This window comes from Mizuhopecten yessoensis, unplaced genomic scaffold (genome assembly GCF_002113885.1).
Source record: "Mizuhopecten yessoensis strain PY_sf001 unplaced genomic scaffold, ASM211388v2 scaffold1779, whole genome shotgun sequence".
NCBI classification, from domain to species: Eukaryota; Metazoa; Mollusca; class Bivalvia; order Pectinida; family Pectinidae; genus Mizuhopecten; species Mizuhopecten yessoensis.
The window spans coordinates 295,337-306,226 of NW_018404217.1; positions in this window are offsets into that span (position 1 = coordinate 295,337).

A 10,890-nucleotide genomic window follows, 5' to 3' on the forward strand; every position below is an offset into this window, starting at 1 on the left:
CCCACGCAATTCTGGTGAAACCCCGGACGTCCAGTAATAGAACGCTACTCATGTGTTTAACATAAAACACCCAACTGTGTAAGCTAGCCTCATATCATTTCGTGGAACAAGACGTTCGTAATGACAAATGTATGAGGATTTCCAAAGGAATTCTCCTTGAAATCATTTATTGGAACAGTGACTAACGTTTCGAAAAATTGGTTCAGCAATGAATATAACTATTTAAACGGCGTGGATCATCAATCAATCAATCATCAATAAAGAGCAATAATGTTAAGTGTATAAGGTCTTTGTATAAGGCTAAATACAAACAGACAGTGGTATATACATTTCAGTACGTATACACACAGTGGTATATACATTTCAGTACGTATACAGACAGTGGTATACACATTTCAGTACGTATATAGACAGTGGTATATCAGACAGTGGTATATACGTTTCAGTACCTATACAGACAGTGGAACATATACACATTTTAGTACCGATACAGACAGTGGAATACACATTTCAGTACGTATAAAGACAGCGGTATACACATTTCAGCACCAATACCGACAGTGGTACACACATTTCAGTACGTATAAAGACAGCGGTATACACATTTAAGTACCAATACCGACAGTGGTACACACATTTCAGTACGTAGACACACAGTGGGATATACATTTCAGTACCTATACAGACAGTGGTATATACATTTCAGTACGTATATAGACAGCGGTATACACATTTCAGTACCAATACCGACAGTGGTATACACATTTCAGTACGTATACAGACAGTGGTATACACATTTCAGTACGTAGACAGACAGTGGTATATAGATTCCAGTACCGATGCAGACAGTGGTATACACTATATAGACAGCGGTATATACCACTGTCTGATATACCACTGTCTATATACATTTTGTAGGTACTGAACTGTATATATATGTACAGTTCGGTACCAATACAGACAGTTGTATATACATTTCAGTTCTTATATAGACAGTGGTATATACAGTTCAGTACCTACAAAATGAATATAGACAATGGTATACACATTTCAGCACCAATACCGACAGTGGGATACACATTTCAGTACGAATACAGACAGCGGTATACACATTTCAGTAACGATACAGACAGTGGTATAGACATTTCAGTACCTATACAGTCAGTGGTATACCCATTTCAGTACGTATATAGACAGCGGTATATAAATTTCAGCACCAATACAGACAGTGGTATACACATTTCAGCACGAATACAGACAGAGGTATACACATTTCAGTAACTATATAGACAGTGGTATATACAATTCAGTACCTATACAGATAGTGGTATACACATTTCAGTACGTATATAGCCAGCGGTATACACATTTCAGCACCAATACCGACAGTGGTACACACATTTCAGTACGTAGACAGACAGTGGTATACACATTTTAGTACCTATATAGACAGCGGTATATTCATTTCAGTACGTATATAGCCAGCGGTATACACATTTCAGTAACTATATAGACAGTGGTATATACAATTCAGTACCTATACAGATAGTGGTATATATACATTTCATACACATGTCAGTACCTATACAGACAGTGGTATAGACATTTCAGTACCTATACAGTATATATGTACAGTTCAGTCCCGATACAGACAGTGGTATACACGTTTCAGTACCTATACAGGCAGTGGTATACACATTTTAGTACCTATACAGACAGTGGGATATACATTTCAGTACCTAGACAGACAGTGGTATATATATGTAGAGTTCAGTACCGATACAGACAGTGGAATATACAGTTCAGTACCTACAAAATGCATATAGACAGTGGTATATACAATTCAGTACCTATACAGAAAGTGGTATACACATTTAAGTACCTATACAAACAGAGGTATATATACATTTCATACACATGTCAGTACCTATACAGACAATAGAATATACAGTTCAGTACCTACAAAATGCATATAGACAGTGGTATATACAGATCAGTACCTACAAAATGCATATAGACAGTGGTATATCAGACAGTGGTATATACGTTTCAGTACCTATACAGGCAGTGGTATACACATTTTAGTACCTATACAGACAGTGGAATATACATTTCAGTACCTAGACAGACAGTGGTATACACGTTTCAGTACCTATACAGTATATATGTACAGTTCAGGACCGATACAGACAGTGGGATACACATTTCAGTACCTATACAGTCAGTGGTATACACATTTTAGTACCTATACAGACAGTGGTATACACATTTCAGTACCTATATAGACAGTGGTATATACATTTCAGTACCTATACAGACAATGGTATATACAGTTCAGTACCTATATAGACAGCGGTATATACATTTCAGCACCAATACAGACAGTGGTATATATACATTTCAGTACCTATACAGACAGGGATATATACATTTCAGTACCTATACAGTCAGTGGTATATATGCATTTCAGTACCTATATAGACAGGGGTATATATACATTTCAATACCTATACAGACAGTGGTATATACAGTTCAGTACCTATAAAGACAGCGGTATATACATTTCAGTACCAATACAAACAGTGGTATATATACATTTCAGCACCGATACCGACAGTGGTATATGCATTTCAGTATACAGACAGTGGTATATATATACATTTCGGTACCTATACAGACAGTGCTATACCCATTTCAGTACTGATACAGACAGTAGTACCTATACCGACAGTGGTATATATACATTTCAGCACCTATACCGACAGTTGTATATACATTTCAGTTCTTATATAGACAGTGGTATACACATTTCAGTACCTATATAGACAAAGGTATATACATTTCTGTACCTATACAGACAGTGGTATATAAACATTTCAGTACCTATATAGACAAAGGTATATACATTTCAGTACCTATCCAGACAGTGCTATACACATTTCAGTACTGATACAGACAGTGGTATATACATTTAAGTACGTATACAGACAGTGGTATACACATGTCAGGACCTATACAGACAGTGGTATACAAAGTTCAGTACCTATACAAACAGTGGTATACACATGTCAGTACCCATACAGACAGTGGTATACAAAGTTCAGTACCTATACAAACAGTGGTATACACATGTCAGTACCCATACAGACAGTGGTATACAAAGTTCAGTACCTATACAAACAGTGGTATACACATGTCAGTACCGATACAGACAGTGACAGTGGTATACACATTTCAGTAACTATATAGACAGTGGTATATACAGTTCAGTACCTATAAAGACAGCGGTATATACATTTCAGTACCTATCCAGACAGTAGTATATATACATTTCAGTACCTAGACAGACAGTGGTATACACATTTCATTACCTATACAGACAGTGCTATACACATTCCAGTACTGATACAGACAGTGGTATATACATTTCTGTACCTATACAGACAGTGGTATATACACATTTCAGTACCTATATAGACAAAGGTATATACATTTCTGTACCTATACAGACAGTGGTATATACAGTTCAGTACCTACAAAATGTATATAGACAGTGGTATACACATTTCAGTAACTATATAGACAGTGGTATATACATTTCAGTTCCTATATAGACAGCGGTATATACATTTCAGTACCAATACAAACAGTGGTATATATACATTTCAGCACCTATACCGACAGTGGTATATATACATTTCAGCACCTATACCACAGACAGTGGTATACACATTTCAGTGCCTATACAGACAGTGGTATATATAAATTTCAGAACCTATATAGACAGTGGTATATATACATTTTAGTACCTATACAGGCAGTGGTATATATACATTTCAGTACTTATATAGACAGTGGTATATATACGTTTCAGTACCTATACAGACAGTGCTATACCCATTTCAGTACTGATACAGACAGTGGTTATACATTTCAGTACCTATACAGTCAGTGGTATACACATTCCAGTAGACAGTGGTATACACATTTCAGTGCCTATACAGACAGTGGTATATTCATTTCAGTACGTATATAGACAGCGGTATATACATTTCAGTACCTATCCAGACAGTGCTATACACATTTCAGAACTGATACAGACAGTGGTATATACATTTTAGTACCGATACAGACAATACATTTCAGTACCGATACAGAGTACCTATACAGACAGTGGTATATACAGTTCAGTACCTACAAAATGTATATAGATAGTGGTATATACATTTCAGTACCGATACAGGTCAGTACCTATACAGACAGTGGAACATATACACAATATACATTTCAGTACCGATACAGGTCAGTACCTATACAGACAGTGGAACATATACACAATATACATTTCAGTACCGATACCGCCAGTGGTATATACATTTCAGTACGTATATAGACAGCGGTATATACATTTCAGTACCAATACAAACAGTGGTATATATACATTTCAGGACCTATACCGACAGTGGTATATATACATTTCAGTGCCTATATAGACAGTGGTATATACATTTCAGTGCCTATACAGACAATGGTATATACAGTTCAGTACCTATAAAGACAGCGGTATATACATTTCAGCACCGATACCGACAGTGGTATATGCATTTCAGTATACAGACAGTGGTATATATATGTACAGTTCAGTACCGATACAGACAGTGGTATACACATTTTAGTACCGATACAGACAGTGGTATAAACATTTCAGGACGTATACAGACAGTGGTATATATATGTACAGTTCAGTACCGATACAGACAGTGGTATATTCATTTCAGTACGTATATAGACAGCGGTATATACATTTCAGTACCAATACAAACAGTGGTATATATACATTTCAGCACCTATACCGACAGTTGTATATACATTTCAGTTCTTATATAGACAGTGGTATACACATTTCAGTACCTATACAGTCAGTGGTATATATGCATTTCAGTACCTATATAGACAGGGGTATATATACATTTCAATACCTATACAGACAGTGGTATATACATTTTAGTACCGATACAGACAGTGGTATAAACATGTCAGTACGTATACAGACAGTGGTACATACATTTCAGTACCGATACCGAATACAGTCAGTGGTATATACATTTCAGTACGTATACAGACAGTGGTATATATATACATTTCAGTACCTATACAGACAGTGCTATACACATTTCAGTACTGATACAGACAGTGGTATATACATTTCAGTACCTATACAGACAGTGGTATATATACATTTCAGTACCTATATAGACAAAGGTATATACATTTCAGTACCTATACAGTCAGTGGTATACACATTTCAGTACCTATACAGACAGTGGTATATACATTTCAGTACCTATACAGACAGTGCTATACACATTTCAGTAACGATACAGACAGTGGTATACACATTTCAGTACCTATATAATCAGTGGTATACAGATTTCAGTACCGATACAGACAGTGGTATACACATGTCAGTACCGATACAGACAGTGGTATATATACATTTCAGCACCGATACAGACAGTGGTATACACATTTCATTACCTATACAGACAGTGGTATACACATTTCAGTACCTATACAGACAGTGGAACATATACACATTTTAGTACCGATACAGACAGTGGTATACACATTTCAGTACCGATACAGACAGTGATATATACATTTCAGTACCGATACAGACAGTGGTATACACATTTCAGTACCTATATAGACAGTGGTATATACATTTCAGTACCTATATAGACAGCGGTATATACATTTCAGTACCGATACAGTCAGTGGTATACACATTTCAGTACCTATACAGTCAGTGGTATATACATTTCAGTACCTATACAGACAGTGGTATATACATTTCAGTACCGATACAGACAGTGGTATACACATTTCAGTACCTATACAGACAGTGGTATATACATTTCAGTACCGATACAGACAGTGGTATATACATTTCAGTACCTATACAGTCAGTGGTATACACATTCCAGTACCGATGCAGACAGTGGTATACACATTTCAGTACCTATACAGACAGTGGTATATATACATTTCAGTACCGATGCAGACAGTGCTATACACAATTCAGTACCGATACAGAGAGTGGTATATACATTTTAGTACCTATACAGTCAGTGGTATACACATTTCAGTACCGATACAGACAGTGGTATACACATTTCAGTACCTATACAGACAGTGGAACATATACACATTTCAGTACCGATACAGACAGTGGTATACACATTTTAGTACCTATACAGACAGTGGTATATACATTTCAGTACCTATATAGACAGCGGTATATACATTTCAGTACCGATACCGACAGTGGTATATGCATTTCAGTACCGATACCGACAGTGGTATATACATTTTAGTACCGATACCGACAGTGGTATATACATTTCAGTACCTATATAGACAGCGGTATATGCATTTCAGTACCGATACCGACAGTGGTATATACATTTTAGTGCCGATACCGACAGTGGTATATACATTTCAGTACTTATACAGACAGTGGTATATATACATTTCAGTACCTATATAGACAGCGGTATATGCATTTCAGTACCGATACAGACAGTGGTATACACTAAGGATGCTCCAGTCAAAATTCAGGACAAGTAGCGTTTTAAAGTAAAAGTTGACGGACGGACGGACGGACGACGGACGCTGCGCCATGGCATTAACTCACTTGCCCTTCGGGCAGTTGAGCTAATAATTCAATCAACAAAGTAAAGATTTACCTGTATAAAACATCCAGCATAGTAATTACTTCTAAATGTCGATAGTAATTACTTCTAAATGTCGATGTATCCACAGGTAAAGATAACCTATTGGGTATGAATCGAGGACAGTTGGAAATAAAACATTACTTCGAGTGTTCGTTTAGTCCCCTAGTACTACTGGAGGGTATCTAGTTTTGAACTCCGTCTGTCCATCCAAAGAACTATGTTACCTACGTACGATACAATAGCCAAACTGTGTATACGTATACCTCTTGAATACATGAATAATGCGTAATGAAACGAGTCTCGTGCATCATCACATGCATAGTTATAAGGCCCCTTCTCCTGTGTGTCACAGTCTCGCGCATCATCACATATATAGTTAAGGCCCTTTCTCCTGTTTGTCACAGTCTCGTGCATCATCACATACATAGTTAAGGCCCTTTCTCCAGTGTGTCACAGTCTCGTGCATCATCACATACATAGTTAAAGCCCTTTCTCCTGTGCATCACGTTATCCTTGGTATACGTCTGTCACCAAAGTTTCTCGAAAGCAAATGCTCGAAATTTTACTTGGAAAAAAACATCTTCATGGATTCTAATGGCCTTGCTTATAAGTCAAATTATTATTTTTCAAATAAAACTAAAATGAAATAAATTGAAATAAAGGAATGTATTAGTATAATTTACTTCAGAGAATGTAGGGAACACAGAGTAGCGTCCCTTTAAGAAGCCTGGGTTTAACATTGATTTATTAAGGGATTTCAATTTCAAAAGTATTTTATTGACAAAACATGTATAATACAAACATATAAGTTAACATTAAAGAAGATATTAGAAGGTATTAACAAAAGAATTAGACAACATGCTATGCCTATAACAGTCTTCTTCTTTTTCCGGGAGCTATGTACAATGCTTAAATATATAAAATGTTGTAATTCGTTTTCCTCTCACACACACCAGCTTATGTCTAATACTCATTATTCAAGGGACAAAACTTGCCTGAATAATAATAATAATAACAATACATGAATATTAATTTGGAATTTATCTAGCACGTATAAGTAACAAAACGTTTTGATGAAGAATAGTTTTATTTAATTGGTCAGATGCGTTACTTATACCATATAATAAACAGTGCAGATTTAAATATCCTACTAGATTATGAATAGTGGTAATATGATGCCTAATATTTGAATACAGAGGACATGGAAAGAAAAAATGTATTAGATCTTCCCTCTGTACACCACATACACAGGAAGCATCATCAATCAGATGGTCTTGTAACTTATCAAAATTAAGATCACTTTTAAAATTTCTTAGCTGACATAAAATGATGTTAAGTTTCCTCGGAACACAGTTAATAAAAGTTTCTGAGACAGAAATATTAAAAGTTTCTTTAAGTTTCTTTTAAAAGATGAAATTGAGATAGAGTATCGTACGGTGCTATCAAGTGCATTCCATTTTACCATTGTAGAAGGGAAGAAGCTATTCATGTCTGTGGTATATTAAAGAATCTGTTATTTCTGAAGGTATAGTTTTTATTTACGTTTAGAAATGGTTGAATGATATTATCGAGATAAGTTGGAGTGTAATTATTAAGAATCTTATACATTAATGTTAGTTTATGATTTTGTTTTCGTGTGTGTAATGTATGTGTTGAGATGTACCTCGTCTGAGGCCAGTAATTAAACGCATAGCTTCCAGTTGAACTGATTCTAACAGATCTGATTCAGATTTGGTATAATTATCCCATACTATATCAGAATATTCTAACACAGGTCTCATATAAGAGACATATAATGTTTTTAATGTATTCCTATCAACTGTAGTTTTTAAAATTCTAAGAATACTTAGTCTAGAGTTAGCTTTTTTATTAATATTTGAAATGTGATCTGGTCATGTCCCTTTACTGTTAAATGTTAGTCCTAAGTGAGTATGGTGTTCATGTTGTGCAATTGAAGTATTGTTAAATAGCAGTTGAGGATGATTGTTAATGTGTCTACAAGAGAAGTTAATAGCTACAGTCTTATTCGGATTGAATAGGATCTGCCATTGCTTTGACCATTCAGGGATCGATTCTAAATCATCATTAAGCATGTTAGTAGGTGTTGTAAGGTCATTGCTATTATTTACTATAACATAGAGAGAGGTATCATCTGCAAAGAGATGTATATGAGAGGTTACATTGTTAGTAATATCATTAATAAAAAGAAGAAAGAGGAAGGGACCAAGGACAGATCATTGAGGAACCCCTGTAGAAATAGGTTTGGTACTAGATTTATAACCTTCAAAGATAACCCTTTGTTTTCTGTCAGATAAGTAACCAATCATATAATTTACCTTTAATACCATATGTTTTTAGTTTATATAATAGGCCCAAATGCCATACACGATCAAATGCTTTATTTATGTCACAGAAAACAAAACGCAAATCTTTACCTTGGTCTAAATTACTACTTATAGTATTATAGATATCAGCTAGTTGACTAGTAGTGGTCTTTGGGTTGAAATCCTGACTGATGTATTTTTTTTAACATTTTGATAAATATAGATGTTATAGCAATAGGTCTATACTTATTGAGATCACTGACATCTCCTTTACCTTTATAGAGAGCAGTAACATTAGCAGTTTTTAGTACATCAGGTATTACTCCAATAGATAAAGTTCTATTAAATAGTAGTTTGAGTGGGTATACTAAAGAAGAGGAAATGTTCTTTACAATCATAGGTATATTACCATCAGGACCAGCTGGTTTGTTTTTATTAAAAATGTCAAATTGGTCAGTTATATCTTGTTCAGTTATGTTAATATTAGAAAGTTCAAATGGACATAAGGGAGGTAAGTCAGGTAGGTTGGTGTCAGTAATATCAGAGGCAATGGTGGTTACACAGTTATTTAGTGCTTCAGCTTTATCTTGTGGATGGATTAAAATTTTATTGTTAGATTTTTGGATAAGAATTAGTGCTAGTGTTAGTAATTTTTCCTATAGAGTTCGCTATCTGCCACCATTTTCTTGGATGCATTGTTTTGTCAGCAAGATAATTTTGAAGTTTCTTAAAGTAATTTTCTTTAGATTGTCGATTTTTTTTTATGGTGTCATTGCGACAAGTTCTAAATTTTGCCCAATCTTGTTCCCTATCTTTATTTTTAACTATTCTATGTAATCTATTCTTATATCTTAATTTATGCCGAATTTCACCAGTCATCCAAGGTTTGTCATCAGGATTGATAGTAATTGTTTATGAGGTATATGGGAGTTAGTAGCAGAGTTTATTTTGTTTATAGCAGTAGAATATAGTTCATTAATGCTAGAAGTGTTATTAACTATGGAATCCCAATCATTACTAAGTAGTTCATTATTAAAAGCATCCAAATTAGCTTCATTGAATTTATATATAGGTTTCTTGAATGGTTTATTTTTTAGTGTTTCAAAACAAATGTTAGCAAGAATGGGGCAGTGATCACTACAGTGAAGGGAAAGTCCTTGTGTTGAGTTGAAAATGTTAACATTATTAGTAATAAATACATCAATTAAGGTTGCAGTTTTTGAAGTGATATTTAGTAATTAATCTTGCAAGATGTGAATTAGGTTTCATTGTTATAAAGTCAACATTTATGTCACCAGTGATAATGATATTAAGATTAGTATTAGAAAGATTATCCAAAATGTTTATTCCAGTAATCTATTTTTGTATTAGGAGGTCTATAAAGACAGCAGAGAAGTATTTTTTTGTTAGAAGTGTTAATTTCTAGGATGACAAGTTCTATGTCTTCAGTTTCAAGATCAGTTCTGTGATTTATTAAGAGGTTGTTTTTAGTATATATCATAATACCACCACCGTGTTGTGATTGTCTGTCTCTACGATATGAGTTAGGATGTGATTTAATTTGCAAATCAGATTCAGTGATTTCATTATTCAGGTGAGTTTCTGTAAGACATAGGATGTCATAGTCAGTGAATTCAGTATCTATAAGATCAACCTTGTCCCGTAGAGACCTAACATTTAAGTGCATTATTGATAAATCATTATAGTAGTTTCTTTGATTAATACTGATTGATGAGGGACCTGGATTAGAGTGAATATTTCCTGACATCAGAAGTAGTAGTTTTATAACAAACAGACTGTATACTTTGTATAATATCTTGAGTTTATAT